This window comes from Corvus brachyrhynchos, unplaced genomic scaffold, assembly GCF_000691975.1.
Source record: "Corvus brachyrhynchos isolate BGI_N302 unplaced genomic scaffold, ASM69197v1 scaffold178, whole genome shotgun sequence".
In the NCBI taxonomy this organism is placed as follows: domain Eukaryota; kingdom Metazoa; phylum Chordata; class Aves; order Passeriformes; family Corvidae; genus Corvus; species Corvus brachyrhynchos.
Genome location: NW_008239304.1, coordinates 1,066,258 through 1,077,337, shown reverse-complemented (window position 1 = coordinate 1,077,337; position 11,080 = coordinate 1,066,258). Strand labels below are relative to the sequence as shown.

Here is an 11,080-nt window from a genome sequence, read left to right as displayed (position 1 = left end):
CTGTCACTCTAAGGCATTCTTTAAAGTCACCCTGAGGCAGGCACACTAAATGAAAGGCTTGTGTAACTTCTGTCTAGCTATTGCAGCTTGCTTTCAGCTTTATATTTATTCTTTCCACTTAACATTTTAATCTTTTTTCTTTATAACAATGTCATATTCCACATTTGTGGATTAGCAGATAAGGTCCATAAAAACAGTATTACTATCAGCCAGATCTCCCAGTGATTCTCTTGTACTCACAAAAATACTTTATACACACGAACAGCATTAGGGGTTGACAGGTTGAATGCATCCATCAACACACTTCTGGTATCTTGGGATGTGCTAGCTCTTGTTTTCTGCAGTTTAGAAACACCTTTCTGTAGGACTCAGTCTCTCCATCTGCACAACTACCACCCATGTTGAAACCACTTGGGCACAGACACATATCAGTGTGCCTGTTCCCCTTCAAAGCTCTGCTATTTTAGTGTTTCCATCCTTAAGAGTCTCACATGAGGCAAGCTCCATACTTGAAAGGTTTGCACATACACAAATATATTATTACTACTTCCTAATACTGCCAAGATGTTTTTAAAAAATTTAGAAGCCCCAGTTCACAGGGTGCAGAACTAGGGGTCAAGTGTCTGATATAACCTGAAACAGTTGCATACTTTCATCAACTTCAAGTTTCTCATTTCCAAGCTAATACATAGTGGTTTAGTAACTGAAATGCTGTAGAAACCATGCACCTTGTTTCTGAAATGGAAATGAGAACACTTTGAGCTGCACAGGATCTACCTTTGAGAGAAGAGTGAGGCGAAAGGGCAGTCATAGGGGACCATGGGAGGAAAGGCCTAGGTGATATGTCGTAAGATTGTAACGTGAAAAGGAACTATGACTCCTTGGATTAGAGCACCCTGAATTCTTCAGGTGAAGTGTTTCTACCTGACAGTGAACTAGTGAAGGTATGGGAAGCACAGAAATCTGCTGACAGAATTTCTCTTGAGGAGGAAAGGTTTAACTAGAAGAGAAATCAAATATAATATCTAGATAGCACATGCTGTTGTTACCTGTTTACTGGCAGAATTTCCCAGTATAGGTATGACTATAACTGTAGGAGACTTTTTAGAACCTTGGGGACCTTTCCAGATTCCTGTTTGTCTTTCCCTGGCTGAAGGGCATAGGTTTTGACAGAGATAATAGCAAGTGTTATGTACCACGTTCTCTTCTACTGCACACATGTTTTTTTGGGTTTTTTTTAAAAACTGTGGACTTCTATCACAAAAGCAGCTAGTATAACAAATTTTGCTTAAATGTAAAATGACAGTCGAAAGCACTTTCTTTCCTTTCTCCTTGTATTAGCACTTTAGTCTGTCCTCCAGGCTGCCAGAAGAGTATGCAACTTTTGAAAGTGTATCTTAATGGCAGAAAGGATCTACCTGTCCATCAGTTTCCTTACATTAAAGTCATACCTCTTCCAACTATTCAGTGACTTTATTATCAGGGCACACTTTTCCCAAGTGCCATTGGACACTAACATGGTGTCAAAAGAGGCAATGTGCCTTCCTCCCTCACTCCATTCTTTGGCTCAAGAATAGCATGCTTCAGAGTCTCTAAGATTTTAATAGGACATCTAAAGAGTTTGAATAGTCCTCAGAGAACAGATGTTCCTTCAAAGCAATCACAAAATGCAAAACACTACAAGTGTGCAATTTATTTTTGCTGCATAAAATATTCTAAATTTTGTCTTTGGAGATGAATATAACATTTTCAGAAATTCCATTAAATTGTTTATAGAAGAGACTCTGATTCTACAAATGCAATACTATTTTAAGGTACACATTTTTACCCCTGTATGTTTTTCTTTCTGGCCAGTAAAAAAAATCCAAACAAGCCAAACGCAAGAGTTCAAATTGGCATTGCTAAATTTAGCTTCTGCATATTCTGGATGCAGTATTAAGCACTTAAATAACAAGCTCCATCCTCCCAGAACACAATACAGGAAACAGTGCATAGCAGACTCAGCTTACCTTGTAGAAAGCCACTTGTAATGCAATCAGGTTGAGTGGACCTGGGTTTTTCCACTGAGGTACAGCAAAATGTTGGCCTCTTGTTGAACTTCTGTCCACAGCTATTGGTCTCAAACAACTTCTGGAGAGTGGAAAAAGTACATCAGCACTACTAAGCTGCTTTTTGCCTCCCAGATAAGCTGTGCTATACATACTTCCCTCTGTTCCCCTAATCCCTTCAGTGTCTCACCTAATGCAGTCTTCCTTGATTGAGCTTTATGAACACGCCTTGCAAATGAACACTAACAAAATCTGAAAGGCATTATCGTTTGTGAACAATAAGACCTTCTCTTAGACAGTTACATTGAAGTAAAGTCAGTGAATTAAGGACTTTTGAAGAAATATTAAACCTTATTTGTGCCATGGTACAAGATCATCAAAACTTTCCATTAATCAAGACTTATGGTTTAACTGATGGTTCCAAATCTGACCTAACAGAACTGAAAAACAGTAAATCTCCAGAAGTACTCATCCACCACAGGACTGTTTAGCCTTCTTTCCACTAGCTCCCCAGTAAGGTCATTTTCAGCACCCAAAGACTTGGCCTCCAGGTGTTTCTTGCTCTTGACTGTCAACTGTGATGTGCCATATCAAGATTTCAAAAGAGGGAAAATAGATACCTTGCAATCTTAGAGGAAGTTACACTGTTTCATTTTTAAAGATTACTTGTAATTTCATCTCTTGTCATTCTCTCTATGTCTTCCTTTCCACTGGTTTGATGACTTTTTCTTTCCTCTGAAAAACTCTCATTTTAAGATGAAGGTGTTCTAATTCCACCATCCAATTAAAGAGGAGTGGTCTCTTCCACAGATAGTCTCATGCACATCATTGCTTGAGATAACAAAATCATCTGTAAGGCAAGGTCTTTGCAAGTCTTCTTCTTTAAGAGACTGTGTGACAGAGATGGAAGAGGGGAAGCCTGAAAGCTGTCAGTGGAAATAAGACATTGATTCTTTTATCTACTGTAATTGGAAAAATTAACTCTTAGCCAGTAAGAGAGAGTTAAACAGCATTACACTCCACAATGACTATAATTTTAATTTAATGACAATGTTCAATTTTTCCTTACACCATTTGGAAATGGCTTAAACTAGCACAAACATCGTTAACCAGTTCTATTTCCTAACTCAGACACATTTCCTCCTTCAATGTCAGCGTTTCATGTTTCAAAACTTACTGTAACATCTATATTAACAATATAAACTTATCCCATAGTCAGAGTCCCAAACAGTTTTAGATGTTTCAAATTTTTAACTCACTCTGAAGTCAATAATGTACATACCAAACATGCATATCATTGAAAAGATGCTCAGGTTTTCCAGATAATATTACTGAAATCCATGCTGCATGCTTTTCCCTGTTAAAATAGACTTTAAAAAAATACAATAATTTTCAGCATAAAATCAGTGGGATCTCACAATATAAAAATTATTCTTTCTCTTATTTTTCATAATACCATAACACTTCTTAATATTTTTAAATTTAGTATTTGCATATCTGTTTCACAGAGAAGTTTATCACATCAGATAGAACTAAAAAAAGAAGTATAATTTACAGTTGAGAACTATGTAAACGTTTTCTTAGTCACAATTTGGTAAACACAACATCTGGTAACAGCCAGAAAATGTAATTATATGGTCTTGCCATTCCTCCAGCCTGTTGTATGCTAAAGAAGACTTCACATACACTGCTAGGTCAGTTACATTCTTTGGGGTTTTCTTGTTGTTCCATGTCTAGTGGGTTGTTTATGTGAGTAGTTACTTTTAGAAGAATAGCAACTGGAAAACTGGAGTTCATCTCAGTGGTAACAACCACATTTTTGCTGGAAGTTTCTTTGAAGATTTTCCATGTGCATGTAATTAAGATGGAGGTAGAAAGCATAAAGTATTGTTTTATTATAATGTAAAGTGATATTAAAGTGCTGTGGAACATATAATGGTATTTTGAAAGACAACTGGTAGGCAAGAGTAGAAGTAATTTAAATCTAAGTCCTAGTACTAAGGCTATCTAATTTCTGACTAAGATAATTATTACAAAAGGAGGTTTTCATGGCAATAGTCTGATTATTTCTTCTAAAAAGACTACACTATTTAATACTGGAAAAATCAATCAAATATTTCTCCAGTTTGTGGACATAATGGTGGAAAATCGATACAGAAACTACCAGAACAGTGTATTTTATGTGCTCTTTTATTTGTTTCTTTAGAACCTAGATTTCAAAATTTAAAATCCCTTATAAAATACTTCTGAAGACTATGTTAATCTCCAAATATGTATTAACCCTGGTACAAGGCTCCTATTTCTAGCAGAATGTTCTATTTTTTTTTCTTTAATACCGTATTTTCAAATGAACCCCAGTCTTCCACTTCCTTGTCTTTCCTTTTATTTGAAGTTTTACACAGGCAGGAGCTGTTATTGGGCAACACAATGTCCCTTTCTGGACAGACTGACTGACCAAGTGAAACTAAGCCATCAATTTCATTTCTATATCCACTATTTGTACATCTTCTCTCCTATTTAAGACTTTTCATTGTGACTTTAGTGGGCATCATTTGTAAACTGATTCACTGACAGTTTAAGGATGTTCTTCCAAGGCACATGATTCGTTCAGCTGATTCTTTAAATCCCATTCAATACTTTTATTTTGTATGCTGCTATTTATGTCTCACAGTTTTTCATTAATATTACAACGGATTAGTTGTCAATAACCTCCTGCACTTTATATACTTTGTAGATCCTATAATTTTTAGAAGTACACTTGTGAAAAGCAAAATTTAATTTTCAATATGTCTTTCAGACTATAGTTTGGTAAAAGCAGTTTAAGGTTTAAAAAATAATTTTTCCTTTAAAACATTGTAGAAAAAAATACTAGTCCCTAAATGACAGTGTTTTCTACTGACTTCAGTCATCTCTGGCTGTAACCTTGTGTTCCTACAAAAGATACTTTTAAGACTACCTAGGCTCAGTTTCAAAATGAAATACATATTTAGCATTAATTTCACCTGTACTTTTTCATATGCTATATGTCTTATATGCTCTATATATTCATATACTCCATGTGTATACATAACAAAAGGGACCTATGAAAGCTTGTGAAATCCAAGATACAAATTATTCTAGGAACCTGTATCAATTCAGAAGAGATGATGAAGGAGAAAAGCAGGACATAATTCATAGTTAAATCTTATTTCAGTAGTTAAAATTAAAGCAACCAAATCAGAATGATAAAAACCCAGCCAAAAGCACAAGACCCACTGAATGGGCTCCAAGCATTCACAAGATCTATGAAGAGAAAGTGAGTACTTTGTCAGTCTTAAAATATGATTTGCTAGCGAAAGTGAATCTGTAAAACAACACTGCAAGAAAATCACAAAGTAAGCAGAAAACACATTTTTCAGAATTCAAAAGGAAATAAATAGAAGTTTAATCAGTATTTTTTTCTTCTGCACTATGCTCCTCGAAAAAGTTTATCACAGACTGAGTATTTGAAGTACCTAATGAAACATTCAGAATGTGCACAACGTCATAGGAAGAAGCCTTCCCTGCAGCTAAAACAAATCAGGGAGAGAAGTGAAAATATTTCTGCGTAAATGAATGCTTAAAATGAAAAATGGGACAACTGAGTAGAGAAATAGCACCACTTTGGAAAGAATCAAAATATTCTGAGAAAGTGATTTAAAAAAAGTTTCAGTGTATTGTCTCATAGTGAGAATGTACGGTCCCAGATTTTTTCCCCCAAGTTGTGGTGAATATAGGTCAGATTTTAAGTCATGCTGCTTGTTGAGCATTTTGGTTTATTGTTATGCGGGTTGTGATGCTATCCCATGGTCCAATCAATTCTAGCATTGCTCTATACTGTATTTCTTTTCACAGCTGAATAGCCATTAGCTCAATTCAAAATGGATTTTTCAGAGAAGAGGCTGTGAATGGCAAACAACAAATACTGTTATCTGATGCACAACTGGGAAATTCATTTTGAGATAGTTCTTGGAATTCCTGGCGAGCAGGTTATAGTCTCTGAAAGTCTGAAGGAGAAAGCATGTGGATTTTTTCACCAAAGCAAGCAAATATTATGTTTAGCCAAAGAGAACAAACTAGCAGATAGATCAGGAAACCACTCTGAATTGGCCCACTCAAGACACAGAGGCAGGCTAGATCCAAAGCAATTTACTTTCCATCCAGGAACTAGGAGGCAGCTAGGGAAATAACTATGATTTGCAGAGTAAATACTCCCATCTTTCTTCATTCATAATAGAATTTAAGCTAACAATTTGATCCTAAAGGTTTTGTTTAATAAATAGCTGTGGAATGACATTCTGTACAGTGATGTTAATCACAAAGTTTGGAAATACAATAACTGAAAAGACATATTGTGCAGCACTTTCCAATGTTGACAGTTATGTGCCTACATGCACCAGCTCTTTATAAGCCACAATATTCTGACTTTATTTTTCTTTATCCTTTTTAACAGCTTAGTTTTCTTTGCTTTAGTTACTTTCTTACAACAGAGCAATAAGAAGGTAATAGTGTATACTGTTTAATAAGATTTTATATTTAATTTATGCCTTCTCTTTTTACTTAGTCTTGCTCTACTTGTGACTTCTTTTACTTCCTTCTCTTAAAAAATGAGAAACCGTCCCAGGAGTCTAAGACATTTGATTCCTGATTCTAGTTCCATACACTACTGTACATCTAAGTGGAACTGTCTGAGTCAGTGAATCTACATGCACTTTAAATGGATCTATTTGCAAAATAAATGACATCTCTTATTCCACCTCATTCTGGTCCTACCTCTCCACTTAAGTGTCTGAAATTAGCAAATCCCTCTTTCAACCCATGATCTAACAGCATCTAACAGAGCATGGATGATGATGGTCAATCATAATTTACTCATACACAGTTAATATCAATTTTTAAGCCATCGTTTTCTTAAAAGTCTTCAATGGAAGGCTACACAGAGGTGGGGGAGAAGGGGAGAAGGGGAGGTTGCTTTAAGAAAGAAAAAAAAAGAAAAGAAATCTATATTCAAGATTGTGAAATTAAGCTTCTAAATAAGTATTCATAAGTTCTAACATAGCGAAGTAAATAAACCTGGAAATTTAATGCATTTTATATTTTTAAAAGTTAAGACATTGATATTTATAAAATTAAATTCATGTGGATTTTATCTAAAGTCTCTAAATCCCTTTTCTAACTTTAGTAGACAGCTGTATACAGGTGAAATTGTTTTGAACACCAGGAGCTGTTCCTGTGAAGTGCTGATATTTCACTGATATGGTGTCTGATCTAATTCCTTGGTGGGCTGGTTTCTACCTCCTCTTTTCATGGTAAAATTGACTTCTCCCTTCTCTGCTGTTTCTGTGGCTAACTGGTGTTAACTGAGCCTTTGCACAGAAGAGAGTGTGCCTAAGACACCAACAATCCTATTTAGTCTTCCACTCCAAGTGAATAATTTCTTGTTATTGTGCATGTTAGGAGGAGATAAGGGACTCTTGGATGATACAGAGACAAGATACAGAAGGTTTTACTGTTAGAAGCTTCTGGAGGTAGCAAGGGAATCTGAGAAAATAGGAAGAGGTTTAAAGTTACCAAGTACATCTGAATGTTTCCTGAGTAAATGCCATAAATTTAATTAAAAGGTATTTTAAAGGAAAAAAGTGTTTTACCCATTAGACTATAGCATGATTAAGAAAAATATCCAATTTGAAATCTGAAGTCTGTGACTTAACTAGCATCACTGATAACATGGAAGGAAGTCTTTTCCTTTATTCTATGAATCTATAATAAACTGAAAAGAACAAGAAGGATGCATGCGAAGCTACACAAAAAACCTGCTAGCTCACAGATGTTACAATGATGTCACCTGGGGCACTGGTCCTTAGCACTGATCACCATCACAGTAATGTCAAAATTATAGTCCTGACTGTTATGAAACCCTATGTTGGAAAGAAAAACATAAGGAGTTTTTGTGCAGCCAATAATAATTGGTAGCTTTTAAAATAAAAGAGCTTATCCATTCCCATCCAAATTACTGGAGCGTGGTGCTGGGGATGGTGTATATGTATGCACTCAGTGCTACAAGCACCAACCAGAGCAGTGGTGCCATTTCAGAGACACATCTAATTCCCCATAAATACCAATCAACTGCTGAAAAGGCAAGTTGTTAGAGCAGGAAAAGCATGAACAGAAAGTTCACTCTGAAAATACGATTCTAAATTTTAATTTTAGACTATCATGCTGGGGAGAGTAAAGCTAAAAATGGTTACTACTCGATGGCAACAAAAGCTTTAAAGCAGCACAGTTAGAGCACAGAAATACACTTTGCAGAGCAAAGCATACTTTACAGAATAGTGTGAGAAGTTTCAGAGATATTAAATCAGATCAAGAGATTTTCTGAAAAGTGTCTTCCAAGTGGAAATCATTCACAATGCTTCCTTGTATTTGAGGAATTTCATCTGTTGTATTTCCTTTAGCAAGACTGTTGTGCAGCAAAGTGATTGCAGATGAGGGAGAGAATGCCATGCAATTGCACCGGGTTTTGACTGTGTAAAAACAGATTAATCCATAATCCTACAAGTTTTCTATCCATTTTAGAGGATTTCTTAGAAAGGACACCATGGCTTTGGTAATGAATGGAAAGTGAAAAAACGAACATGTTCGAAGTTCAGAATGAACAGGTAACATGTTGTTTTTCAAGTTCTTTGAAAATGTATCTATTAATATAGATAAGGGAAACTAAGAAAAATAGCTCTCTGAAATAATCAGATAGCCTTTCACCACTCCCTTCTACATCAGAAGGAAAAATAGTTGAAGTAGAGAGTCACCGTGAATAATGTGTAAGAGTCATTGGAAAGAAAGATGAGCCAAAGTTACAAAACTGAATTTCTGATAGCTCCACAATTGAAGTTGAACCCCAAAATATTTCTATACTTATCCAAGCACCAAACAAACTCCTTTTTTTCTTTAAACATACACATAAGTTAGAATCAAAATATAACATGAAGCTTTTAAACCAAAAAATTTTGTTTTCTCAAAATAGCTGAACTGGAAGACAATGATCTTGGTTCCCTGTGTCATGAAGAGATGAGTATGTCATTAGATTATATCCCATTAGGAAATGGCCCATGAGAATGGAACAATCCACCTTATTTGCCACCTGGACCTTGCTTGTCCTGAGTCAGCACAGGCCTAAGAGCTCTGCTTTGCTTTTCAGATACAATTAACATTTCACATGGTTCTGATACCAAAACTTTGCACAGCTCTACTCAGAAGATCCTGTTCAGAGTCAGTATCAGATACCATCAACCTCTTATCATCATAGCATGTTAGCATTGTAATGTTGTGCACTGCTTCTGTCACTCTATTGAGGTAGGTGGCTCATCCCACCATTTAACACTTAGAAGGCACTGATGCATTTGTTTAATTAAAATTGCATATGACTCTTCTCCATCTGGGTTTATCTGATTTGCAAAGAATTTATCCCAGAAGTTGCTATAAAATTTTATCTTCCTTGCAGCTTTCCATCACTAAAAGGACATGTTCTGAACCACAATCCTGAAAAATTAGTTTTCCCTCATTTCCTAGGGGATTTTGTTATTTAATTCTCCAACTATTTTGAATTTTATTTTAAGGTTCTTTTATAATTTACCCAAAAGATGGTTATTCTACCAAAATGATTTTTACTTCTTTGATTAATTTTTGAAAGTGATTCGGTCTTTACTACTTGAATTAATTACATCGATTAAGAGATTCTTCTCTTTTATCAGGCTGATCAGACAATCAAGGGCAGGTGAAAGTCTTAATACTAGATTGGATTAGATTCAGTTCTGAATTTCTGAATAGAACAAGGATATTTGGACCTCTGGTTTTATTCTAACCACTTGTAATTTAAAGACATCAAAGGTTATCCATGCAATAGGCAGGCTACAAAGTTTCTTTATGAGATATCCACCATCTCCCAAATGCTGAAGGGAAAACTGAGTGCACAGCCCTTACCTGCCTGCATACACACAGCTGACGGCTGACCTTACGTACACATCTCTCACTTGCTTAAAACGCCCACCTTGCGTTTTTCCCCATTTTCTCTGAAGGATCTTTATTTCATGGAGGGGAAAACATAATGCACCTTTATTTGTCAAGTAAGTTAAATAAACTCCATTGACCCTCATACACAAAACCAACCAGCTTCAAGCCTCCTTCTTCACTTCTCCAGGTTCCATATGGCAATTGCTCCTGTCAGGTGCTACACCCCTTTTACCTACTTCAATTCCCTGGGAAGAAGTTCATACTCCCATGCAGCAGTATGTTATTCTCCAGAGGAAGACCCCTTTTCACTTATTCCAGTCCACCTACAAAAGAGGCTGGAAAACACTGTGTAACCCCTGTGAAGGTTATACAGTGGAAGGACCTACTGTTTAATGCAATACAGCATCCTGAAGTACTAAAGCAACTAAGAGTTAATAGGAGGAAGGAATACAAATGGATGGAAAACACACGAATCTCTCCCTTATCTACTTCCAACAGGCCTTAGAAATGGAAAAAAGGTGGTCTTTCACTTTTTATTGCTGAATTTGGAATATGTGGGTCTAAATTAGATGCTCTTGCTCCCTGTTGCTTTATGTAATAGATAGAGAAATTTTAATGGACTTACTGATGTCCCAAATTCATTTAATTTCCTAGTGATCCAGTTAAATGTATTTTCAAACTGTCAAGATAGCTTAAAAATCAATTTTGATATCTCCCTAAGCTCTAGCAGTTCCTATTTGCTCTCCCAAACCAGCTGGGAAACAGGTGGGACAGCAAGCTTTCTCTCATCTCGGTATGGAAGGAGAAATTTCTAATAAAAATTCTTTCATTCATGAATTTCTTCTTTATATTCTGTGGCAGCTGGCTAGAAATAAGTGTCACTATTTAAAACACACAGGGCATGGTTCAGGGCACAAATGATGCATTTAAAAATCACATACGCACACTTCTCAACTTCTTTTCTCTCATAAAGCGTTATTACACCCTTGGTGTCTACACCCTACACG

General features: G+C 35.9%; 1 protein-coding gene across 1 annotated transcript in view; it reads right to left on the bottom strand.

The window, feature by feature from the left end:
• The window catches only part of SPOCK3 (sparc/osteonectin, cwcv and kazal-like domains proteoglycan (testican) 3), a 187,920-nt gene extending 185,809 nt beyond the window's left edge, over positions 1 to 2,111 (bottom strand). Inside the window, exon 1 of the mRNA XM_017740642.1 lies at positions 2,010 to 2,111. The gene's annotated coding sequence lies outside the window, so the exon portion shown is untranslated. The remainder of the gene's footprint in view (positions 1 to 2,009) is intronic.
• Positions 2,112 to 11,080: the final 8,969 nt, after the last annotated feature.